This window comes from Mobula birostris, chromosome X (genome assembly GCF_030028105.1).
Source record: "Mobula birostris isolate sMobBir1 chromosome X, sMobBir1.hap1, whole genome shotgun sequence".
Lineage (NCBI taxonomy): Eukaryota > Metazoa > Chordata > Chondrichthyes > Myliobatiformes > Myliobatidae > Mobula > Mobula birostris.
Genome location: NC_092402.1, coordinates 62,890,104 through 62,917,391, shown reverse-complemented (window position 1 = coordinate 62,917,391; position 27,288 = coordinate 62,890,104). Strand labels below are relative to the sequence as shown.

At 44.2% G+C, this 27,288-nt stretch overlaps 1 protein-coding gene across 11 annotated transcripts in view; it reads right to left on the bottom strand.

The window, feature by feature from the left end:
* Positions 1–27,288, bottom strand: part of LOC140191795 (RNA-binding motif, single-stranded-interacting protein 2-like) — a 269,357-nt gene that overhangs the window by 182,560 nt on the left and 59,509 nt on the right. Inside the window, exon 1 of one of the 11 annotated variants that reach the window (XM_072249567.1) lies at positions 3,155–3,253. The exons of the other annotated variants lie outside the window; for them this stretch is intronic. The gene's annotated coding sequence lies outside the window, so the exon portion shown is untranslated. Of the gene's footprint in view, positions 1–3,154; positions 3,254–27,288 lie in introns of those variants that run through there. 11 annotated transcript variants of the gene reach the window in all.

The following is a 27,288-nucleotide window of genomic DNA, read 5'->3' as shown; positions in this document are numbered from 1 at the left end:
ACGAGGAGCCACAGTTTGAGGATAGAGGGGAAGCCTTTTAGGACCGAGATTAGGAAAAACTTCTTCACACAGAGAGTGGTGAATCTGTGGAATTCTCTGCCACAGGAAACAGTTGAGGCCAGTTCATTGGCTATATTTAAGAGGGAGTTAGATATGGCCCTTGTGGCTACAGGGGTCAGGGGTCAGGGGGTATGGAGGGAAGGCTGGGGCGGGGTTCTGAGTTGGATGATCAGCCATGATCATAATAAATGGCGGTGCAGGCTCGAAGGGCCGAATGGCCTACTCCTGCACCTATTCTCTATGTTTCTATGTTTCTAAACGTTACAGGAGCATCAAAACTAAAACCACAAGGCTACTAAACAGCTTCCTCCCACAGGCAGTCAGACTGCTAAATAGCTGCTGTACCTGACTCTGCTTTGGACACTTTTAACTTGCACTGGACACTTATAACTGATTTAACTGACATGTGGCTGTTGTGTTTTACTATTTATTGTTATGTTTATTATTTAGTGTTGCATTTGTTATGTTATGATTGCACTGCCCCTGAGAAACGCTGTCTCATTCTGCCCAGCAGAGCTGATGTATGGTTAGAATGACAATAAAGTTTTTTGAATCTTGAACCTTTGAATCTTGAGACTCTTCATTAGAACTGGAAAGGAAGAGGGACGAAGCCAGAATAAGAAGGTGGGTAGAGGGTAAGGTGTACAAGCTGGCAAGTGATAGGTAAAACCAGGTGAGGGAGAAGGTGGATGGGAGAGGAATACATCAATTGTATAAAATTATACAAGAAAGAACAGGATTCGAACAATAAAAAGTACACAGGAGTGCAAAGTGATCACTATACTAAGGTAGTGATCAGGCTTCTCTCTATTACAACCCTGGACTGGGATCCTGTCAGCCAAGTCCCATACTTATCATTCAACCTTAGGCTCTCCAACCCAAGCAGCTTCTCTCAAGAAGTAGGCACTGGCCCACCAACATCTTGCATCTGCCTGTCTCCTGACCCTTCCCCCACCACTCACTCTGCAACCATTTTCCTCATCAGCTCTCTCAAAGTCCTGTGACCACCCTCTCACTTCATGAAAATGCTATTCACTTGTAGGACCGCATAAGTTTGCAGGGGCAGTCCCCACACACCCCGGACATTCTCTCTTCTCACCCTCCCATCAGGAAGAAGATACAAAAGCCTGAAATCACCAGGATCAAGGGCAGCTTCTATCACACTGTAATCAGACTCTTGAAATGACATCATGTACAGTAAAATGGACTCTTGACCTCACAATCCACCCCTTCATGATCTTGCACTTTATTACTTACCTGCATTGCACTTTTTCTGTAGCTGTTACACTTTATTCTGCATTCTGTTATTGTTTCATCCTATACTACCTCAATACACTGTGTAATGATTTGATCTGTAAGAACAGTATCCAAGGCAAGCTTTTCACTGTATCTTGGTACAGTTGTGGGAACCTCGGTGGTGTAGCAGTTAGCACAAACACGAGGAAATCTGCAGATGCTGGAATTTCAAGCAACACACATAAAAATTGCTGGGGAACGCAGCAGGCCAGGCAGCATCTCTAGGAAGAGGTACAGTCGATGTTTCGGGCCGGGACCCTTCGTCAGGACTAACTGAAGGAAGAGTTAGTAAGAGATTTGAAAGTGGGAGGGGGAGGGGGAGATCTGAAATGATAGGAGAAGACAGGAGGGGGAGGGATGGTGCAAGAGCTGGAAAATTAGCAGTTAGCACAATACTTTTGCAGCTCAGAGCTCAATTGCAGCACCATCTGTAAGGAGTTTGTACATTCTCCCTGTGACCATGTGGGTTTCTTCCGGGTGTTCCGGCTTCCTCCCACAGGCGCACCACTTAGTAATATAATTGGTCATTTTAAATTGTCCTCTGATTAGGTTAGGGTTAAATAGGTGGGTTGCTGGGCAGTGCAGCTCATTGGCCTGTTCTGTGCTGTATCTTGAAATAAATAAACAAACAAACAAATAAACAAAATCCATGTGACAATAATAAACCGAATGAGATAATTCGGCTAATTGAGTGGTGTCATAATAACAATCTTGCACTCAACAGCAGCAAGACCAAGGAACTGGTTGTGGACATCATGAAGGGGAAGTCTGGACAGCACACACCAGTCCACATCGAGGGACAGAACACAACAGAAATGATAACCACATCCAGGCAGTCACTGTGTGCAGAATTCCTCTTCTTAGGTTGCACTAACTCCTGAATCTGACCAAAATCCTCAAAGTCACAAGCAGCTAGCATACTTGCTCACCATGCAGCAATTAAATTCTGACTGACCCTGCATCTAATTGGAACACTTCCTTCACAGTGGCCAGGAAGAGATGTGCAGCTAAGCAGTGCAACCATATTCCAAACCCCACAGAAAATGCCTCAGGGCATCCACCGCTGTTGTGCCAGCAAACCTCTGGCATAATTTTTTGCTATTTTTATACACAGAAAGCCAACTTTGTTTTATGTTCACAAAACAAAAGCATGATGCTTTTAGAAACAATTTTTTAAGAAAAGTAGCAAAAAATAACTGCATCATTTTAATTTCATCCTGGATTACAAGCTGCAGCAGAGACTGAATTGGAGACTGATGTTACTGGAAAAATGAATATAGTCCCTTAATTCAATGAATTAATGAACTGAGCAAGACAGAAAGGGAGGGGGGAGGGGGAGAGAGAGAGAGGAGAAAGAGCAGGACAGAAAAGGGAAACGGGGAAGGAGGGATAGAGGGGAGAAGAGAAATAGAAGGAAATCAAGAAGGGAACAGAAAGGGAGGGGGAACAGAGAAAGGAAGAATAAAGAAGGGGAGCAAGAATGCAAGAGGGAGAGAGGAGAGAGAAAGAATGGAGAGCAAGGGGAAAAAAGAGAGGGAGAAGAGGGAAAGGGGGGAAAGAGAGAGATTTTTGACGTTGGTTGGGGTATAATGATTGGTGAGGATCTGAGGACAGTTCCTGAAAATCTGCCCTACCTCATTGGCCCTCCCTCAAGCATTGCAAGAGGGAGAGGTGGCCTGAATGGAGTGTTCTGGTCTCTTCCTTAAGATGTGAAACAACAGCCTCCTGACTCAAGGGCTGACTGATTCATCCAACATACAGGTGACCACCTGAAGTGAGCAGAGCTCCAAGTAATTACCGTTTACGGAGGAAATCCTCATGTCTCGACAACACAGGCAGGCCTTCCACACCTGAGGTTCCGAAGGGTAACAGAGAGACCAGGATTCCAGAGGGAATTTATCCCACCTTTGTCCCAGCTCAGACGCGTTATTCTATCTAACTAGCTGTGCCTCTTTCTTGCACTGAAAATATTTGCTCAGTGACACACAATACGTCAGAGTGCAACCCTGAACAAAACAGGAAACAGTGCAGGAGGCATTGCAAATTCAAATTCCTTTACACACAGTTCTCCTGTCACACAATGACAAGAATAATTAATAGCAGGCGCAAACGTCGGTGGCAAAACCTCATTCCCATTCTGAAAGGCAGAGACCGCAGCGAGGGTGTCACTGGTCCACTCGCCACTATTTACATTAATACAATGCCTTTACTGTGGTAAAAGGTGCCAGGGGATTCCACGAGGGTTGGCACTGAGCCCCACGGGGAAACAGCATTGGTGAACAAGAGGTTGGTTTGAAAGTTCATCAGTAAAGAAGGTGGGATGGGATTGGGCGGAGAGCTGCTTCATCTCACCACTCACACGTGTTTCCAGAAAGCAAGCGAAAGACATGTGAAACTGTACCCTGGGACATCCATTGACTCAGTACCCTGGTATACTCATTGACCCTGTACCCTGATACACTCATTCAACCTCTATCTGGGAATGTCCATGGATATCCGTGACATACCCATGGAACTGCACCCTAATACACCCACTGACTCTGTACCCCGGTACACCCATGGAACTGTACCCAGATTACACCCATGGAACAATATACCCTGATATACACCCATAGGACCCAGACCCCAGCACGTCCACAAACCTGCAGATAGATAGGTAAAGGTTGCGGGCCCTTCGCTGATCCAGAGGTCCATGGTTTGGAGGCAGAAAGGTGACTGATCTGGGAAACCAGATTATCTATAGATTTTGGTGGTGGATATAGTCTATGTTTGGCCAGCTCTAGCTCAGAACTGTGGATATTCCGGACACCACACATGGAGAGATGGAAAAGGCTTTGATGATACATTGCAGCCAGAATCCTTGGGCTTGTCCTTGAATACTGTGCAGCTCAATAAGGTGGAGGTACTTGCAGACAACTTCTACCTCTCCCTGCTTCAATCTGCGGTTCACCTCTCTGTAATAAGACAAGTAAATAGTTCCCTAGTACGATCAGATGGGCTTGTGACCTCACAATGTACCTCATTATGATCTCACACCTCATCATCTACCTGCACTTCACTTTCTCTGTAGCTGTTACACTTTATTAGGCATTGTTAATGTTTTATCTTGTTCTACCTCACACTGTGTAATGACTTGATCTGTATGAACAGTATGCATGAAAAGCTTTTCAATGTATCTCAGTACATATGACAATAATAAATCAGTTCCAATTCCAAAAGCTATCAAGAAATCCACTTCATATCAGTAGCACCACTGATCACTGACACCAGAAATTGTTCACTGAAGTCAGCACAAGAATCTTGGAGGCAAATTAAAGACCTAGAGATTCAAACAGGATCTTATTAAATGATATGGGAGGCTTGATGGGCTGAATGGCCTCCTTACTTTGCAAGACAAGTGTTCAGGGAGGAGCACGCATATCTCTGAGCCAGTAGGTATTGCCCTACTCTGGAGACTCCAGCACAGAACTTGGCCGACCCTCAGGAGCACAGCTGGAATGCAATCCTGTCACAGATTCTGTCGTTTAGGGGACGCTTTTACCTGCAGCTTTGTCCACTCTCTAAGGTGGCATCAAAGATCCCATGGCCCCATTCAAAAGAACATTGTTTCTTCTCCTTGGTATCCATGTCAATATTTATCCCACATCCAGTGTCACGACATTTATCAGAACCATCTCTGACCAGTTACACACAAACAGTAGACTCTGTTTCTGTTGCCTGACCTGCCAAGTGTTCCCACCACCCCTCACCCTCACTTTACAGTGACTCTGGGTTCCTCACCAGAGGGACTGGTTTCTGCCTGTCTACCATCCCCCCACCTCAACTGAGTTTCTGTGTGCGTCACAGTGGGAAGAGGGATCCTTCAAAAAATATTGTCACTCGGAAAGTGTAACTAGGTCAAGCCAAGTATATATTGCCATTTTAATAATGAATAAAAGTTTCCTTGAAAACCCTAGAATTAGGAGACTGAGAACACACGACAGAAATATCACCAGTCATCCACCTACAAGAGGTAAGAAACTTATTGTGTTCCACCAAGAGAATGTCCGGTAAAAGTCTACTCCTTTGCTCTTACCACAGGCGTTCCCGACACATATTACACAGCCTTAAAGCCATGTACAATCCTCTGAGCTGTCAATGTGTCAATGCATCAGTCTCTTTATTACGCATCTCGAATCGCTCTTGAACTTTGTGGGCAGCCATGAGCTTTGAGGTGCAGTTTTGAGTCATCCAGTCTGTTGTGGGTCTGGGGTCAGGTAGAGGTCACACTGGGTAAGTCCACAGATTTCCTGCTTTCAACAACAATCCAGTGTTTTCAAAACTTCCATCACTTCACTCAATTTTATAAAAACCTGCTTTCAGGATGAGGGCTTTCAGCTGTAAAGTTTGCCTGAAGACGCTGGGATTGTTCTCTCTGGAGGAAGGAAGACGGCAAGGAACTCTGACAGGGATGGACAAGATTGGGACTGGTGTAGGCAAGGTGAGTAGAGCAAGATCGCTTCTCTTTAGCATGTGGTTTTATGATTTTTAGCATGTAGTTCAAGGGGGGACAGGGTCACAGATTATGTGCAAAGGGCAAAATACCATCTTGATTTAGAAAGATGTCACCGTTCCTTCTTCATTACTGGGACTAAATCCTGGAAGTCCACCCCAACAGCACAGCGTGGGAGCACCTTCACCAGAAGGACTGCAGCTGTGGAAGCCAGGTTTTAAGGTTGATAGGTTCCTGATTAGTAAAGTTAAAGTTATGGGGAGATGGCAGGAGAATGGGGTTCAGAGGGAAAATAAGTCAGCCACGATCAAATAGCAGAGCAGATTCAATGGGCCAAATGGCCTAATTCTGCCCCTGTGTATTATGGTCTTATGGTCACTCCTCAACTTCTCAAGTGTACAGGTTTCCCCCGCCATCCGAAGGTAGAGCATTCCTATGAAACAGTTTGTAAGCTGGAATGTCATAAAGCAAAGAAGCAATTACCATTTATTTATATGGGAAAAATTTGTGAGCGTTCGCAGACCCAAAAAAATAACCTACCAAATCATGCCAAATAACACATAAAACCTAAAATAACAGTAACATATAGTAAAAGCAGGAATGATATGATAAATACACAGCCTATATAAAGTAGAAATACTTTTCTACAATCATTGCCACACTGTTCTCCGAAGCGAAAATCTCACGCAAGCGCTCTCGGCAGAAATGCTCTCTCCAGTAACCTTTAAGCTATGAAGCTGCCAAATCATACCAAATAACACATAAAAATATACAGCCTATATAAAGTAGAAATAATGTATGTACAGTGTAGTATCACTTACCGGAATTGGGAAGACAGCGCCGAGCACACTGATGATGGTGTGTTAGGCTGAGTTGTCGGAGGCTGGGGTGGTGCAGTGGTCCCCAACCTCCAGGCCACCAATCAATACCGATCCGCGAAGCATGCAGTGGTACAGCGGTGACCGGAACACACCCAACACATCTTTAAGAAAAAAGCCGAAATAAACAAGCTAATTAATTAGGTGCCACCCAGCACATAAATGTTGGCCCAGATCAGAGGCGACGCAATCGGCAATCGCCTCGGATCTTGGCCGACATTTACGTGCCGGGCGGCAACTAATTAATTAGCTTGTTTATTTCAGCTTTTTTTCTTAAAGGTGTGCTGGGTGCGTCCTGGCTACAGCTGCATTCTCCGCGGCAATGTATCAGTCCGTGGCCCGGGGGTTGGGGTGGTGGGACACTGGGGTGTCATCTCATCGTCGTCTGTTTCCATCAGGGCAGGCAGGTCATCTTCTTCTATGTCTGCCTGCCTCGAAGTCGAAGGTCAAGGTTCGCCGTCTGCTGTGGCTGATGTGGAAGGCTTGAAAAACAACAGTATGCTTGACTGCTTAGCCCCACGCATTTTTCTATCATGCAGTTCTTTGTAAGCACTCAAACCATCCTGCAAATATGCCCTAAACCGACAGTTGCTTCACGTTCAGTTCCTGGACGACTTCACTTTCAGTCCATTCGCTACTGCGTTCAGTTTCGATTGTTATCCTTTCCTCTTCCAATTACATCAGCTCTTCACCTATCAGCTCTTGGTCATGGGATGTCAAAACCACTTCAACATCATCTTCGTCAACTTCCACAAGCCAAACTCACTTTGTCCTTACTTCGTTCACCACGACCAAAATACTTAATTATGTCTAGTTTTATGCTAAGTGTAACACCCTTACAAGCTCTTTTAGGCTTTTCCGATACCTTAGAACTCATCTTGCTAATGGCTGCTCACAGGCACGTGTTTAAGCAATGCCGGCTAGAATGCAGTTCCGAATCCGGGGGAGAGCGGCTGCTCAGGGCGCGCGCTGCCTTTTTTCGTAACAGTGAAAACACCTTCTGTTAGCGAAAACAGGTAACTAATGTAGGTCTTTCATAACAGCGAGGTTTTGTAAAGCGAACGTTCGAAAAGCGGGGGACACCTGTATTAAGTACTGGACTTGTCAGTGATACTCAACATCACCAAAGAGTAAGTACAAATGAGAAGAAGGGAACTGATACTCTGTGACATAAGAGATACTGCAGATGCTGGAAATCTGGAGCAATACGCACAATGTGCTGGAGGAACTCAGCAGGTCAGGCAGCTTCTATGGATGGGAATAAACAGTCGACGTTTCGTGCTGATAGCCTTCCTCAGGACTTTGTGCCTGATACTCTGTGCCAGTGATGCTCCTGCAAGTAAGTTTCTTATCACACCTGTGCACACATGTACACACATGTACTTGTGCACATGATGCTGAAATCCACTTTGATTTTACACTTTGGTGGTTCAAGTGTTTGATCAAATACTTATTAAATGTTGTGCGTCTCTGCCTCCTCAAGCAGTGTGCTCCAGATTTCAAACACCTCCTCTGGGGGAATGAAATTTTCCTCCAATCCCCTTCAACCACCTTCTCCTTATCCCAAACCCCTGCTCTCTCATACTCCACTGTAATGGGGAAAAGTTTTCTCCAATCCATGTGATTCATAATGTTGTGCACTTGTGATGCAGACAGGTTCCACTGTGGCTATGAAGGGGGAACTATAAAAATATATGGTGAAGGAAACAATTATTAGGCCACTGAGAAAAAGGCAGGAGATGGGAGTAGTGAGTTGTGAAGGAGTTTGAGTATGGACAGACCTGGCTGAGTGGCCCTCCCCTGTACATTTCTTTGTGAAGAGAGAAAGAGAAGCTTCCTTACCAATAATTAACTTGCTTGCAAGACGGCGTTACCCCGCTGTAAATAAAATGACTGTGGTATTGGTTACATTATAGGGATCGTATCTTCATTGGTTGTTCTGATGTCATGGCAGGGAAGCTGGTTTCCTTGACGTCCTCAACTCTCTGCAGTTTCTTCCAGTCATGTGCAGAGCAGTTGCCATACCAAGCTGTGATACATCCAGTTAAGATGATTTTGATGGTGCATTGATCAAAATTGGTAAGGGTCAACAGGGACATCCCAATTTTCTTTAGCTTCCTGAGGAAGTAGAGATGTCAGAGAATTTTTTATGGTCTTAGTGTCTATACATGTTTGGTCCAGGACAGGTTATTGGTGATGTTCACTCCGAAGCTCTCATCTTCAGCATAGTTGATTTAGACAACAATATGTACACCACCGCCCTTTCTGAAGTTAACGGACAGCTCTTTACCAAGATTTTCCTTGGATGTAGATACAAAGCAGGCAAAGTCATGAGAGTACGAGGCAGGAGCAGCAGTAAGCTATTAGGCTTCTGAGCCTGTTCTTTCATTTATTGCTCTGTTATCTCAGCACCATTTTCCTGCACTGACTGCATAGCCCTTGATTCCCTCCATATGGAAAAACGTAGCTGTTTTGTGAATAAACTGAGTGACTGAGGCTCCACAGTTCTCGAGATCAAGAATTCCAAAGATTCTGAATGAAGGCATGTTGCCTCATCTCTATCCTGAATATCCGACCATTTACACATTTTGAGATAGAGACCCCTCGATCTAGACTCCACATTTAAAGAGAAACTCCACATCTACTCGACAAGCCACTGAAAAATGTTGGATCAGTCTGTAGAACGGACCTCTTACACAGGGATGAACTTTTGCTCCCTCAATCTACCTCACTGTGACCCTCGCACTTTCTCTGTGACTATAACACTCCGCTTTCTTTTTACTACCTTGATGTACTTATGTATGGGATAATCAAAATGGATGGCATGCAAAACAAATCTTTTCACTCTATTCAATACATGCGACAATAATAATCCAATTACCAAAATTTGAAAACACAATTAAGATTTAATGAAACAAAACAGTTAATGCTGCAATCGATGCACCATAGGAAGCATTCAATCTGGATGCATAACAGCCTGGTATGGCAACTGCTCTACCCGTGACCACAAGAAACTGCAGAGAGTTATGGACACGGCTCAGCCTCTTCTCTATGGACTCTAACTAGACCTCGCTGCCTCAGTAAAGCAGCCAGCATAATCAAAGACCTCTCCTACTCTAGACATTCCCTCTCCTCCCCCTCCCATTGGGCAAAAAACACAAAAGCCTGAAAGCACTAACCACCAAGTCCAAGGACAACAAACCAGTTCTCATTGAGGGGTAAGCAGTGGAAAGGGTGAGCAGGTGTCAACACCTGAGAGGATCTATACTGGGCCCAACATATTGAGCAATCATGAAAAATGCAGCCAGCATCTATACTTCATTAGGAACTTGAGATTTGGTAAGTCACCAAAGATTCTGGCAAGTTTCTACAGATGTACTGTCAGGCCAGAGCATTCTGATTGGTTGCATCACAGCCTGGAGTGGAGGCTCTGACATACAGGATTGAAAGAGGCTGCAGAGTGTTGTAGAGTCAGCCAGCTATCGAGGACACAACCCACCCCAGCACTGAAGATATCTTCAAGAGGCCTCAGCATCTCAGAAACTGCAGACCCCCTGGGATTTTCACGCACAACAGTCTCGAGAGTTTACAGAGAATGGTGCGAAAAACAACAAAAAAAAATCTGGTTAGCTGCAGTTCTGTGGGTGGAAATGCATCATTAATGAGTGAGGTTCAAATTGACAGTAAGGTTACAGCAACTCAAATAACCACACGTTACAATGGTGGTGTGCAGAAGAGCATCTCTGAACGCACAACCGATTGAACCTTGAAGTGGATGGGCTACAGCAGCAGAAGACCATGAACATACACTTAGTGGCCACTTTATTAGGCACACGAGGAACTTAATAAAGTGGCCACTGAGTGTATATTAGTGATAATAAAACTGATTCTGATTTTGAACAGCAAAGGAACAGGCCCTTTGACTCATGATGATTGTGCCAACCATTTTGCAAAATTAAATCAATCCTTTGGTCCATACCTTACATTGCCTTCATGTTCAGGTGTCTGTTAAATGCCTCTTAAACACCACTGCCACATCTGCATCTACCACTACTGCTGTTAATCTGGCAATTTAACCACTACACCACTGTTCATCCTTGGAACTCCAAGTTCAAAGTAAGTTTGTTATCAAATACATACATGTCACCATATACAACCCTGAGATTTATTTTTCTTGCAGGCCTACTCAATCCATATAGAATAATAACCATAATAGATTCAACTAAAGACCGCACCAACTTGGGCATTCAACCAGCGTGCAAAAGACAACAAACTGTGCAAATACAAAAAGAAAGAAATAATAATAAAAAAAATCAATAAATATCAAGAACATGAGATAAAGAGTCCCTGAAAGAGAGTCCATAGGTTGTGGGAACATTTCAATGATGGGGCAAATGAAGTTGAGTTAAGCAATCCCCTTTGATTCATGAGTCTGATGGTCAAAACCAAATTAGCTCAGCAGAACATTTCACTGCAATGCCCGTTGTAATTCAAGGTCAGGTTCAGGCACCTTCCACGTGCCAATGTGACACATCCTCCAGTCAACCCATCCCAATAAAGTCATTCAGTATCCACTGAAATATTCATAAGATCAACATCAATGGGGAAAAAAAAGTCAATGGAATTTACTAAGGCAATCAGAATACTCTAGTTGTTTTGACTGCATATCTGAAGGTCTCAGTGTTTGGACAAAGGAAGAATGCCTAGTACAGAGAGGCAGGTATACAACAGAGATGAGGCAGGTGTCAGGTATGAAATATTATTGCATCACTCTCTGGTATAGTAATTCGAAAGCACAGAAACATAAGAAACCGCAGAGAGTAAAAGACTCTATCTAATATATCCTGGGCACACCCCTCCCCACCATCGGTGATATCTTCAGAAGGCACTGCTCTTATCAAAGATCCCCACCATCCATGCCATGCCATTTTTGCACAGCTATGGACAGCTATACAGAAATCTGAAGTCCCACACTACCAGGTTCAGGAACAGCCATTAGACTGTTGAACCACCCGCACAACCCTTATCACTGCAGTTTAGCAACACTATGATCACTTTGATCATTTTGCACTAAAATGGACATAATTTTGTTGTAAACTTCACAAGGCTGCACAAACCACAACCCCACCATTCTACAGAGGAGAGCGAACAACCTGCAGCACGATTCCCGGCTACGGAGCACAGCATCAGATGAAGAACCCCCACCTCCTCTCCTATCAAAATGGAGAGTGACCTGCAGCTAGACATTGCAAATCAATTGGCACCATAATACAGATGCTATGCTGAGGTTGGCTCTGGGCCAGTGGAGATGGTGCTCCATACTGTACCTGACCAGGGCAGGCTTGAGGCTAGTGGGCAGCACAGCTGGTAGAGTTGCTGCCTCATCACTCCAGGGAGCCATTTTCGATCCTGACTTTCGTTGCTGTCTGTGTGGAGCTTGCACATTCTATGCAAGCTTTCCCTGGATGCTCTGGGTTCCTTCCACATCCCAAAGACGTGTTGGCAGGCAGGTCAGCTGGCCACTGTAGATTGTCCCTAGTCTGTAGGTGTGTGGTAGAACTGTAGGAAACGTGTGGAGAACAGGTTACAGGGAAAATTAGTGGGGGAGGGGGTGGCGATGGCAGAGATTCAACTGGCTGAATGGCCTCCAATGTTGTAAGGAAATATGGAATATGTAAATATGGATTGTGGCAAACTGTTGCACTCAAGGACACAAAGCAAGAGGTAAACTATGTGTCCGTTTTCTAACCCAGTCTTCACAGTAACTGCTATTCCCTGTAAACTCTACTGACAGAAATAACTATGTGTCAAGGACACCCTAGCTTACAGCAACAATTTAGTTGCTTAACTCTCCTCCACTGTAACTGGCCCGACTTCAAACACTCCCACTTGTTTCACAAGCACACTGCAACACCACCAGCCTTGATTTGAAAAAAAAATTGTGTTCAAATCCTTCCTTGGTTCACACTCCATGAGCTACAGCCCACCTGTAATCCTCGAACCCTGGCGTTTAGCATGTCTCTGAATTTAATTGTCCTTGCCACTGGTGGCCATACCTTCAGTTGCCAAAACCCCAAACTCCAAAAATCCCTCACTTATTTAACACCCTTCTTCAAACCCATGTCTTTGACATTTAATCGCTCGCTAAATTGGCTCATCAATTTCTCCCATGAAAACGCGAGTATATTAAAAGCTCGATTTAATTTACTACATGCATTTTTTTTAAAGTGTTTGCTTGAGAGTAGGTTAATAAACTAACAAATCTTCTAGGGACTGTAGTACCTAGTTATGAAATGCTGGACCATTCTTTGACAAGAATCATCGAGGACATTGTTAACTGCAAAGCAGCGTACTGTATGGTTTTATGCCCAATGGATAGCTGGTATTCCAATTAGTTCCACAAGAAAAGATGAAACATGTCTAAATGAAGGTTGGTATGGTAGTTTTGTGCTTATAATTGATCTTTCAGTGGCATGTTTAGTTCCAGGGAAGAACACAATTCCCACACAAATTAGTTCTTGAGGTCAATGTTGGTTTCTTGAAGTTTGGACTGGGGGTGGGAAGAAGGTGCATCTTTTGGTCTCATCATTTTGCATGTAGTAATGATTAGCAAAGTCTCTTCTGGGTGACTTGTGCTCAGACACCAATTTATTCTCAAAGTTAAGTACAACATTTAATTCAGGACCAATATCTCAGATAAAAGGGAAATGCTTTCACCCAAAAACAATTAGGAAAATCTACTCCTATTTGGGAGAATTAGTGTGATATTTTATTCAAAATGCCTTTCCCAACAATTTTTGTTATTTTAAAAAGACTTTTCACACATGCCTTGAGAATTCAGTGCCCCTTTAATTGGACAATTCTTCTTCTACTGGAGTAGCTAATTAAAAAACTTCAGCTGTACCACAGTTACCAGACCTGTGTTAAACAAACAGCAAAGGTCACTGACTACTTCCTATTGCTGCATTGGGGTCACACAGGGCCTAAGGCCTGCTCTTTGTCTGTGTTGACCTTTGACACTTGAGTTGTGGTTGTTTTTTTGTGCAATGTAATTATTCTCAGCTTTTTACAGCAGAGTGATCACAAAAAGGTTTTGTCCGCGTGCACTACGCCTGTTACTAAACTGTACAAAGCATCCACATAGACATCTCATTTAGCACCATTCAGTATCAACCTCTCCAACAATGGGGCAGGGATTGGTTACTTTCAAAGGGACACCAGAACTTGAATGAACCGCTCTTCTTGTTTCCAAACAGTTTCTGCTTATCTGCTTCTTTTGAGGACCCCTCTACAAATTTGGAATTTGTGGCACACAAGAGGTGATACCATGTCTCTCTGGTTGCTGGAGGCTGGTGGGCTGGTTCATCTATTTCACAGGACTGCTTTTGAGAATTGTAAGGTAACTGCTGAAGGTAAAGTAACCCTCTTGAAGCTGGTAAGGCCGCTGCCTCACAGCTCCAGCAACCCAAGTTGGAACCTCTCTGTGTGGAGTTTGCATGTTCTTCCTGTGACCACATGGTTTTCCCCCAGGTGCTCTGGTTTCCTCCCACATCACAAAGATGTATAGCCTGGTAATTGGTTTATTATTGTCACATGTACAGAGATACAGTGAAAAGCTTTTGTTTGTGTGCCATCCAGACAGATCATTCCATATTTAAGACCATAAGACCATAAGATTTAGGAGCAGAATTAGGCCATTTGGTCCATTGAGTCTGCTCTGCCATTTCATCATGGCTGATCCATTTTCCCTCTCAGCCCCAATCTCCTGCCTTCTCCTCATATCCCTTCATGCCTCGACCAATCAAGAATCTGTCAACCTCTGCCTTAAATATACATACAGACTTGCCCTTCACAGCTGCCTGTGGCAACAAATTCCACAGGTTCACCGCTCTCTAGCTAAAGAAATTCGTCTTCATCTCCATTCTGAAAGGACGTCCTTCTATTCTGAGCCTGTATCCTCCGGTCCTAGACTCTCCCACCACAGGAATCATCCTCTCCACATTTAATCTATCAAGACCTTTCACCATTCAATAAGTTTCAATGAGGTCACTCCTCATTCTTCTGAATTCCAGTGAATACAGGTCCAGAGCCATCACACACTCTTCATATGACAAGCGAATCAATCCTGGAATCATTTTCGTGAACCCCCTTTGAACCCTCTCCAGTTTCAGCACATCCTTCTAGGAAAAGGGGCCCAAAACTACTCACAATATTCCAAGTGAGGTCTCAGCAGTGTTTTATAAAGCCTCAACATTACATCCTTGTTTTTATATTCTAGTCCTCTTGAAATGAATGCTAACATCGCATTTGCCTTCCTCACCACAAATTCAACCTGTAAATTAACCTTTAGGGAATCCTGCACAAGGACTTCCAAGTCCCTTTGCGCCTCAGATTTTTGAATTTTCTCTCCATTTAGAAAATAATCTACCCTTTTACTTCTGCCAAAGTGTATGACCATGCACTTCCCAACACTATATTCCATCTATCACTTCTTTGTCCATTCTCCTAATCTGTCTAAGTCCTTCTGTAGCCTCTCTGCTTCCTTCAATCTACCTGCCCCTCCACCTATCTACGTATCATCTGCAAACTTTGCAACAAGGCCATCAATTCCATCATCCAAATCATTGACATATAATGTTAAAAGAAGTGGTCCCAACACACACCACGAGTCACTGGCAGCCAACCAGAAAAGGCTCCCTTTATTCCCACTCTTTGCCTCCTGCCTATCAGCCACCGCTTTAATGTACTGCTTTATAAGTACATTGAGGAAGTGAAAAGAGTATTCAAATGTGGAAAACAGTTCTTGAGAAAGTGCAGTGAAGATGGTCAAATAAAATGCAAAGGCCACGACAAGATAGACGTGGAGATCAAGAGTTCATCTTTGCGATACAAGAGGTCCATTTCAGGGTCTGATAACAGCCAGGGAAGAAGCTGTCTTTGAGCCTGGTGGTACGTGATTTCTGGATTTTGCATCTTCTGCTGGGAGACAACAGAATGACCAGGATATGTGGAATCCTTGGTTATGTTGGCTGCTTTCCCGAGACAGCACAAAGTGTAGACAAGGTGAATGGAAGGGAGGCTGGATTCTGTGATGTGCTAAGCTGTGTCTGCAACCCTCTGAAAATTCTTCCTTGGGCAGAGCAGTTGCCATCCCAAGCTGTGATGTATCTGGGTAGGATACCTTCTGTGGAGTAGCTGTTAAAAAAAGGGGACGGCAGGATAACTGATTGCTGCAAACTGCCCCGCGTGTGTAGGTGAGTGGTAGGATCTGAGGTAGTTGATGGAAATGGTGGGAGAATAAACTGGTATTAGTGTAGGGGAGGGGAGGGATCGTCGACTCAGGCCTAAGAGGCCAGTGTTGGGCATTTTTATGCCTTACAAGGCGTGGAACGAAAGACTGTGTGGCGCGCCACTCCTCACACAGTCATAGAGCAATGTGTGGTTAAATGCCTTGCTCAAGGACACAACACGCTGCCTCAGCTAAGGCTCGAACTGGTGACCTTCAGGTCACTAGACGAACGCCTTAACCACTTGGCCACATGCCCACACAATTAGTGTAGATAGGTGGTTAATGCTCACTACAGAGCTGTGGTAAATTGGTAAATTGCAGGCACAATGAAAAACTTTGTTTTGCATACCATCCATACTGCTCTTTTCATCATATCAGTACATTGAGGGAATACAAGGGTTTAAAAAAAACATTAACAGAATGCAGAATACAGTGTTCAAGATAAAGCACAGTACAGGCAGACAATAAGGTGAAAGGCCATGACAAGGTAGACTATGAGGTCGAGAGTCCATCTTATCAAACTTGGGGACCATTCAATAGTGCTATAACAGTGGATAGAAGTTGTCCTTGAGCCTGGTGGTACATGCTTTCAGGCTTTTGTATCTCTTGTATATTTTATGTTTATGGTTTATGACTCTGAGTTTTGCAATGATACCATTAGTCTTTACATCATCCCGAAATACGCATACCAGTTTGTTAAAGGGGTATTACTCCTAACACTTATTGTACTGCTCTGAGACCTTTGGCATAAGGCTTGAGAGATCTAGTAGCCAACTGTGCTGTTTCTATAAATCATAGGCTGCATTAGAATACTAATAATGAACAGCTAGACTGTTACCTAAATGCCTGATGCATGGTTGCAGAACTGCAGCCTGGAATGCAAGTGGGCCTCCCCTTGGATCTGAGCCAAAAGGTTGCAGGTTTCAGACAATGACGTGCCCATTTTCTGCAAACTGTCTCTCATGCTGTAGTGAGGGAGCAGTTAGTTGCACTATGGCAGATGCTGATCTGATGTTAAACTGATGTCCCATCTGCTCTCTTGGCTGGATACAAAACCATGCTGTTATTTTGCAGGTAGTTATGGGAGCTGCCATCATTAGTAGTGAATCCTCAATCAACATTCAAACAGATTTATCACAGAGCTTGCTGTGCACAAATTGACTGCGCATTTCCAACAATACGACAGAGACTAACTTTTCCTCACTAAATGGAGAACCTCCCACTGAAGCTGAGGGGAGGCATGAAGCCCAGACTCCCCACTCCAAGACAAGGGGAGAGGTTCTATGAGCAGACAGGGACAACACGAGCAGAGTTCAGGGAGAGTTTTTGGATCATCCATTCTCTGGCCTGTAATGACAGCATGAATCCGGCAGGAACATGTCAAGTCAGATACAGAATTCCTTAAATTAGTGCTAAGTCCCTGGCTCTTTGCAGAACTGCTGTTCTTGCAGCCCTCTGCAGAGCAATCACGGGAAGTTAGTGAACTGAGTTCACATGCTTCACTCACCATAAAATATCCCCAAAATACAGTGAAGCTGCATTTTGAAGAGCTAAGCCATAATTACTGACTTAGCAAATTACCTGTCCCGAAGATATCAATTTTCTATCTGCATATAAAACTATAGCTGTAAATCATAATTCTCCCATTGAAAGAACTCAAAATATAATTTTAAATAATCCCACCCCAGTCAATCTCTCTTTCCCCCCTCCCATTGGACAGAAAGTAGAAAAGATTAAGAACACATACCACCAGCCTCAAAGACAGCTACTAACCCACTGTTATCAAACTTGTAAAGTTTAGCTCCCAACCCACCTTGTCATGGCCCTAGCACTTAATATGTCTACCTGCACTAGACATTCTCTGTAACAGCAACATTATACAGTCGCCCCTCCGTATCCGCGGGTTCTGCATCCACAGATTCAACCAACTGCAGATTGAAAATATTCGGGGAAAAAAATTCCAGAAAGTTCCAAAAAGCAAAACTTGAATTTGCCACACGCTGAGCACTACACAGAATCCACGCGAATGAAGTGATGTGTCGGCATACCCTGCTGTAGCCTCCCGCCATTTCACAGATCCTCAGTCTCTCTCCAGCACTCATTGTTTGAGCATTGCTTGCCTTGCATCTCGTTCGTTCGTTACTTGTGTTGTGAGTGAGAGGAAGGAGTTTAAGGCTAGTAAGGGGGTGGCTGGCTAGCTATGTAAAGTGCTACAGCCTAAGAATTTAAAGATTACGGGAGAATCGGCATCGGCTAATGTCGAGGCAGCATCAGCATTCCCAGAAGAGCTACGATGGTTGCATCTGTACTGAACATGTACAGACTTTCTTTCCTTGTCATTATTCCCTAAACAATACAGTATAACAACTATTTACATAGCATTTACATTGTATTAGGTATTATAAGTAATCTAGAGATGATTTGAAGTATACAGGAGGATGTGTGTAGGTTATATGCAAATACTACGCCATCTTATATAAGGGACTTGACCATCCGCGGATTTCAGTATCGGCGGGGGTTCCTGGAACCAATCCCCCGCAGATACCGAGGGACGACTGTATTCTGCTTTCTTTCTGTACTGCCTCAATATACTTATATTTGGAACAATCCATCTGGATGGCACTCAAACAAAAGGTTTTCACTGTATCTCGGTACATGTGACAATAATACTTCTCCATGAGGACCACAACCTGTCATTCACAGGGTTTGGAGGCTTGCATGCTTCAATGACCCAGAGAGGTACGTTGGCTGAAGTCAGGGCATTATGCTTTGGTTCTTGGTAGGGTCACCCATGCCAAACGGGTCAAAGGGTAGAGGCCGGACTAAGAGTGGCCTGCTGGTCCTTCAGGTTTGGGGGTTCAGCTCAGAGCTAACAATACTGACTGGTCAAAAGGAATGGTTACAGTAACAGCAATGAAGAATCCTTCTACATCTATGCATGATGGAGGACCCTGAACCACAACTGGGGCACAATAGAGAAGATGGCCAAGGACAGAGATAAAAGAACTTCATTGTTGCCCTAAGTTCTAATATTGTGTAAGGTATCATCATCAAAAGTTCTTTTTCTAAAATTACACTTTTACCTTCCTGACTTGCTGCCCTTGAGAACAATGTGATTGGCGCTCTTCCTGCCCAATAGCATCTCAGCACTGATGCCTGAAAATGGGGCTTTAGGGACTGTTGGATCTTCATGGCTGGTTTCGCCTCTCACTGCAAGGTCTAGGCTGATAAATTTCTACAGCTTAGGTTATCATCTTGAGATGGCAAGACAATGCATCTCTGTCTCCTTGAACTCCCCTCTTTAAACGCAACAGTATATCTAGAAAACTGAAAAACTGCAGATGCTGGAAATGTAAAATGAAGGAAAGAAAATGGTGGAAACATAAGTTAGACAGTATCTGTGAAGTCTGAAGAAGGAACAGTGGCTCCCACCACTGCACCCCATGTGGTTGAGTGAACTGGCCTTCCCGAGTCTGTCATTAATTCTGGAACGCTTTGTCTCACAGTGTAGGCATGGAGTGGGGGAGCTACTACAGTCTCAATGACTAAATACTGGGAAGTCCAATTGGAACCAATGGGAATGCCAGCCAGACTTGGCCCAGTGAATATTACAATAAGCAAAGTCTCCACTTGAACATCCCCAATTATCACCTGGTTATAAATCCTTTTCACATCTACCTGCTGGGTTCCTCCAGCAGTTTGTCTCCATATTCCAGCATGTAGCCTCTTGTGTCTCACTTTATTGACTAAATAATGCAGACTCTTTCTTTTATCTTAGTTATGGAACCTGCGGTTGCAAAGTGCTGTATTCCACTTGAAACACTAATCCCTGTTTATCTCTCCACAGATACTGCCTGACCTGCCAAGAATGCCCAATATATTTTGTGTTTATTTTGTGTACAGTGAATCTGTGAGTAAGTGATCCTGGTTATTCCGTGTCAGTCTAAATACTACCCTTTAAACATTGTTAAGTTAAAAAAATCTTGGATGAATAACTTTCAAATTCAGTGTCCAATCTCTGCACATAGCAAACTGCTTTCACGGAACACTCAACGCCTCCCCCTACAAACGCAGACATTAGCAACGCCGTGGTTCCTTGCAAAATTAACAATTTTGTAGCACTGCACTTTAAGAGATATATTATCTGGTACCATTTTAAAAGTGTAGTCAATCCCTTACCTTTCTTTAAGTGGTGAACTGCCTTCCAGTGTTGTAGTATGTACCAGACCCTTTAGTTTAACAGCCGTTGACTAATCCCTGTTTTCAAAGCTCTAGTTCTCCCCCACCATTCACACTCCCTTTGCAGGAAGAAAAATCCAGATAGACACCACCTAACATCATCCCTCAATGCCTTGGCTCTAATTTTAAGTTTGCACCCATTCATTCTGGACCCCTTGAGAGAAAACACTTTCTTTATATCTACCTTATCGAGTACTTCAAATGTTTGAATCATCTCACAACCTTCATAAAGAAGAGGTGAAAGATGTCCTGGCTTGAACTATGGCAGTAGCTGCTTAGGACAGGAGCATTTAATAGTGCAGCACATAGGAACATTTGCCTTTTGCAACAGAGTGCAGGGTGATCAAATTTCAGCACTAGTCTGCAAGCAATTTATGAAGGTCGATCATGGTAATGTAGCAGATGTGTAATCTGTAAGCTTTGAAAATGAAGGCCAGTGCCACCTAATCATTATTCTACAATTCACACTGTCTTCTCTCTTATCCTTTATGACCTTGGTGATGAGCTGCACTGAGGGCTTTATATTCTTATTAAAAGCCCCAAACACATCACATCTGTCCTATAAGCACATACATATAAACACAATTTCGACATTTAAAAGACACTTGGACAGGTACATGGATAAAGATGATTCAGAGAAATGTGGGCTATACAGGGGGAAATGGGACTAGCACAACTTGGCTAGCATGCACAAGTTAACTGTGATTAAGACACGCACAAGAGCGTGTGCACACACACAAAAAGTGCCTCCATAGCACCAGAGACCTGGGTTCGATCCTGACCTTCGGTACTGTCTGTGTGGAGTTTGCACACTTTCCCTGTGACTGTATGGGTTTCCCCCAGGAGCTCCGAGCTCCAGTTTCCTCTCACATCCCAAAGGCGTGCAGGCCGGTGTGTTAATTGTAAAATGCCCCCAGTGTGTTGGGGACAGAGTAGAACCTGCGGGGGCTTGAGAGGAATGTGGTAAGAGTAAAATGGGTCTACCTCCGTGCAGTACCTATGTCACTCAATCACACAGGTGCATGCATGACAAGATTTCACTCCATTGGAGTGCCCACTTAAAATTGATCATGCACGTCTCCTTCCCGATTGGTGGGACTGTCAAAACTTCTGCATGTGACTGCCTTCCACACACCTTTATCCTTTAGTCAACAAGCAGGCTATATGAATGAAACAAACCAACATTTGCTCACACAGCAAGGATTGACAGTCTGGGTGATCAATGGCTTTGCAATGGGGAGAGTGGTATTCAGAATACTGAGTACAGGAGACGGGACGCCACGTTACAGCTGCACAAGATGTCAGTGAGGCCACGTTTAGAGTACTGCGTACAGTTCTGGTCACCCTGCTACAGGATCAACGTCTTTATTACATTATTACTGTGACTGGTGGGCTTGGGATATAAGGAGAGGCTGGGAGTGTTTTCCCTGGAGTGTAGGCAGCTGAGGGGTGATCTTATAGACATTTATAAACTCATGAGGGGGATAGATAGGGTGAATGCGCAGTCTTTTCCCCAGAGTAGGCGAATCCAAAACTAGAAAGGCATAGATCGAGTAGATAGCCAGAGACTTACTTGCAGGGCAGAAATGGCTAGTTTTAAGGTGATTGGCATAAAGTATAGGGGCAATGTCAGAGGTAAGTGTTTTTTTCACCGAGTGGTGGGTACATGGCAGCCTACTAGGAGTGGTGGTAGAGGCAAATACTTTAGGGGGATTTAAGAAACTCTTAGATAGGCACATGGATGGTAGAAAAATGGAGAGCTATGTAGGAGGGAAGGGTTAGATTGATCTTAAGAGTAGGTTGAAAAGTCGGCACAATGTTGTGGGCCGAAGGCCCTCTAATGTGCTGTAATATTCTATGTTCTAGGTTCTAGACAGAACAGGTTGAAGGTGAGAAGGATAAGATTTAAAAAGGAACCTGAGGGGCAACTCTTTCCTCACTGAGGGTAGTGGGTATATGTGGAACAAGCTGCCAGAGGAAGTGGTAGAGGTGGGTACAATTACGACATTTAAAAAGATAAGATCAGAGATAAGAAAGGTTTGGAGGGACGTGGGCCAAACTGAGGGAAACCCCAGTTAGACAACTTGGTCAGCATGGGTGAGATGGACCGAAGGGCCTGTTTCCGTGCTGCATAGCTGTATGACACTATAAGCAGTGCTGCTGGTGTCACAAGTTCAGGGTAGGTGACCGCACTCCTGGTCACTTGGAAATTTAAAAATAAAACCACCAAGACATGCTTATTAAGTGGCTGAGACCCAAGGTGGTAAATTCTTGGTTCAAGAAAGGTCTTGGAAGTTCGAAGTTCATGAGTCAGACTTAATTGCACATTATTGTGTGCCACTCATTCATACAATGCCAGACAGTGGCAAGATTTGTATGAACAGGCTCCCAAAATGAGCTAATGCAAAGTAACAATAACAATGGGTTTGTCTCTCCACAAGGCATTCTGTTCAAGCTTCAACAGGTTAGTGGTGGTGTGCACAGAGTTCATCATCTGGGGGTGGGGAAGGAGGGGCCTTTAAGCAGCACAGACTGGCTTTTCCAAATGACAGAGGAGCTTTCCTGGCTTGCTGCACAGAACATCACCACCTCATGGACTTTAACTGTCAGGGAATCAAAGACAGAAAGCTCAATTTAAATTTCTGCTTCAGTCGCAAGTGGGAAGTGGCCAATTGTGTGAGACCAGCATTTATTGCCCATCCCCAACTGCCCCTGAAGAGAGAGTGAGCTTCCTTCTTGTAATGTGCAGTCCTTCCGGTGAAGGTGCTACCACAGTATAGCTAGGGAGAGTTCCAGGATTCAGACCCAGTGATGATGAAGGAACAGTGATATATTTCCAAGTCAGGATGGTGTGGGACATGGAGGGGAACCTGCAGGTGATAGTGTTCCTGCACCTGTCCTTCAATATCCTTATTGTACCCACCGCTACCGCTTCCTTTGGATGCTTGTTCTACATACCTACTACCTTCAGTGTGAAAAAAAAGTAGCCCTTTTTTAAATCTTACTCGCTCACCTTCAATCTATTCTATCTAGAACATAGAACATTACAGCAGAGTACAGGCTGTTCGGCCCAGGATGTTGTGCAGACCTTACAATCTACCATCCATGCGCCTAAGAGACCTTTGTGGTGATAGGGGTCGTGCACTAGGAGGTGGTGTTGGAGTAGCCTGGAGAAGTAACTGCAGCTCACTTTGCCACTGTGTACCAGTGACGACAGAAGCCAATAGTGAACAGGGGTGCCAGTCAAATAGGCTGCTCTGTCCTGTGTGGTGTCGGGAATTGTTGGCGCTATACTCATCCAGGGGCAAGTGGAGAGTGTTCCATCACACTCCTGACTTGTGGAAAGGCCTTGAGGGGTCAGGAGATGAGTCACTCACTGCAGAATCCCCAGCCTGTGGCCCATTTAGTAACCAGTAGCAATATTGGTAGAACTTTAGACACCGAAAGCCTTCAAGCTAACAAAGTAAAGCGGTGTGGCATTGGTTACCAAGGTGAATGAGTGGTCCTCTTCCCAAAGCTGACAATCATTCTTGGAAGAGAAGATTAGCTTTATCCTCCTGTGTGCTGACTTCATCAGTCAATGATTGGCGCTGATAAATGCAATATTGTTTCTGTCTCGTAATTTTAGCAGACAAGGTTGCGATCTAGTTCCTCCATATGCCAATGTATCTGTGCAAATGGGAGTAAGAGAAACACTGGGATTTTCTGCCAACAATGCCACTGGACCACGGTCAACTTTGATGAGAGCCTTGAGATAATGCACAGAACAGAATGACCCAGCTCGATGAGCCCATCTATTCTTATGCATATGTGAAGGTTCCTGTCATCGACTCGCTCCTTTTCGAAACAGACTTTTGCAGAAGGGATTATATAAGATGAAAGGTATCCAACATTTTGCATGTCCTGCAAGGAGGATATTTTCCCTCAAGAGAGAGCCCAGAACTTAGGGGCACAGTTTCAGAAATAAGAAAGGAAGAGGAATTTCTTGGGGGTTCATGGATTTTTTGGAACTTTCCACCCCAGAGACGTGAGGAGACAGAATTCCTGAGATGGTCAGATTTTTTGGTTACATTAGAGAGTGCAGATGCTGGAATCTAAAACAAAGAATAACAAACTGTAGGAGGAACTCAGCAGGTCAGGCAGTGCACCAGTCCCCAAACACTGGGCTGCGGACCGGTACCAGGCCGCAAAGCATGTGCTACCGGGCCGTGAGAAAACGATATGAGTCAGCTGCACCTTTTCCTCATTCCCTGTCACGCACTGTTGAACTTGATCATAGGGTTGCCAACTGTCCCGTATTTACCGGGACATTCCGTATATTGAGCTAAATTGGTTTGTCCCGTATTTGCCCTGCTAAGGTAGAGCGTTCCTATGAAACCTTTCGTGCCGAAATGGCGTAAAGCGAAAAAGCAATTACCATTAATTTATATGGGAACATTTTCTGAGCATTCCCAGACCCAAAAAATAACCGAACAAATCATACCAAATAACACATAAAACCGAAAATAAATAACACGAACATATAGAAAAAGCAGGAATGATATGATAAATACATAGCCAATATAAAGTAGAAATAATGTATGTATAGTATAGTCGGGAAGGTGAAGGCAAAACCGATTTGTGGGAGGAAAAAAATCGGCACGGACGCACATGCGCACACAGGTGCCCGCGCAAGGCTTCATGGTCATGGTAGTCTTTTCTGGGGTAAAGTGTCCCGGGATTTGACTGCTACTTTTGTCCCTTATTCGGGAGTGAGAAAGTTGGCAACCCTAACTGTAAGACATGTTGAGGTGAGTTTAACCCTACTTGAACACCGCCCCCCCCCCCCACCGGTCCGCAAGAATATTGTCAATATTAAACTGTTTCGCGGTGCAAAAAAGGTTGGGGACCCCTGAGGTAGCACACTTTGAGGGAAATTAACAATTTTTTTTTGGTCGAGACCCTTCATCTAGACCAGGGGTTCCCAACTTGCTTAATGGTATTGGCCCATGGTATAAAAAAGGTTGGAAACCGCTGATCTAGACTGAAAGGTAGAGGGGGCATTGACATGCACCTCCTCTGAACTTGTCTATTGCTTCTGGTGCCCCCCGTGTGACCTCTTCTACATCAGCAAGACAAGGAACAGGCTAGGCGACCACTTCACTCAGTCCACAATGGCCAAGTGAAGCTCCCAGTTGTCAGCCATTTTAATTCACCTCCCCGTTCCCATACCGACCGCTCTGTCCTTGGCCTCCTCTGCAGCCAGGGTGAGGCTAAACACAAACTAGAGGAACAGTTCCTCATATTCCACCAGGTAGTCTACAGCCTAACGGAATGAACATTGAATTCTCCAACTTCAGGTAAACTACTCCCTCTCTGTCCCTTTTCTCTCTACTTCTGATCTACCCAGTTCCTCCTACACCCACCCTGGCCTCCATCACCCTGTTCCTTTCTCCTCCCCACCCACTCCATCTGCCCATCACCCACACACTCCTCCCACTGGGACCCCTCCCCCACACACTCCATCTGTCCGTCACCCACTATTTGGTTCCATGCTCCACCTTCTTCTATCAGACCCCACCATCTGCAGCCCTTTGTTACCTCCACCTCTCGGTCTCTATCACTATCTTCACTCTCCACTCCTCCATCTGCCAATCGCCCCTCCTCACCTGCATCCATCCATCACCTGCCGCCCTTTCCCCTCACCTTCTTATACTGGCTATCTCCCCTAATCTCGCAGTCTGGGTGAAAACTTTATGATCTATCAATGAGTCGATGGTTATTGGGAACAGACAGGATCATATTAGCAACAGTTTTACCAAATATATTCAAAGGGCCTACCAGTCTATACCAGTTCCTAACTCTTTACACATGTTCCAGCCAAGGAGATGGGTTCTGGACAAGAAATCTACTGCATTCAAATTGTTAGGAGGTAACACTGAATCAGAAGATGTAGAATCCTTGTTGGTAGAGTTAAGAAACTGCAAGGATAAAAAGACCCCTATAGCCAGGATATGGGATATAAATTTCAACGAGAAATAGAAAAGGCTTGTTAAAGGGTAACATTACGATAGTCATGGGGGATTTCAATATACAAGTAGATTGTGGAAATCAGGCTGGTGCTGGATCCCAAGAGAAGGAATTTGTAGAATCCCTAGGAGTTGGCTTGTTGGAACTGCTAGAGAACACTGGGGATTAGCTACTCTGGACTGGATGTTGTGCAATGAACCAGATTTGATAAAGGAGCTTAAATTAAAGGAACCTGTAGAAGGTACTGATCATAATATGATAGAACTCACCCTGCAGTTTGAGAGGGAGAAGCTAAAGTCAGATGTATCAGTATTACAGTGGAGTAAAGTGAATCACAAAGGCATGAGAGGGGAGCTGGCCAAAATTGATTGAAAGGGGACACTAGCAGGGATGATGGCAGAAGAGTAATGGCTGGTGTCTCTGGAGACAATTGGGAAGGTGTAGGATAGATACATCCCAAAGATGAAGAGATATTCTAAATGGAGGATGGCACAACCATGGCTGACAAGAGAAGTCAAAGACAGCATAAAAGCAAAAGAGAAGGCATATAACAAAAATTAATGGGAAGAGCGAAGATTAGGAAACTTTTAAAAACTAACAGAAGGCAACTATAAAAAAAACAAAGAAAGAAAAGATGAATTTTGAAGGTAAGCTAGCCAAAAATATCAAAGAGGATACCAAATGTTATTTCAGATATATAAAGAGTAAAAGATTGGTGACAGTGGGTAGCGGACCACTGGAAAATGATGCTGGAAAGGTAGTAATGGGGGGGGGGGGAGAAAGAAATGGCAGACAAACTAAATAAGTACATTGCATCGCTCTTTACTGTGGAAGACACTAGCTGTATGCCAGAAATGTGAGTGTCAGGAGGTAGAAGTGAGTGTAGTTGCGTATTACTAAGGAGAAGGTACCTGGGAAGCTGAACAGTCTGGAGGTAGATAAGTCCCTGCACCAGATCGACTATTCCCCAGGGTTCTGAAAGAGGTACTGGAAGAGATTGTGGAGTTATTAATAATGGCATTTCA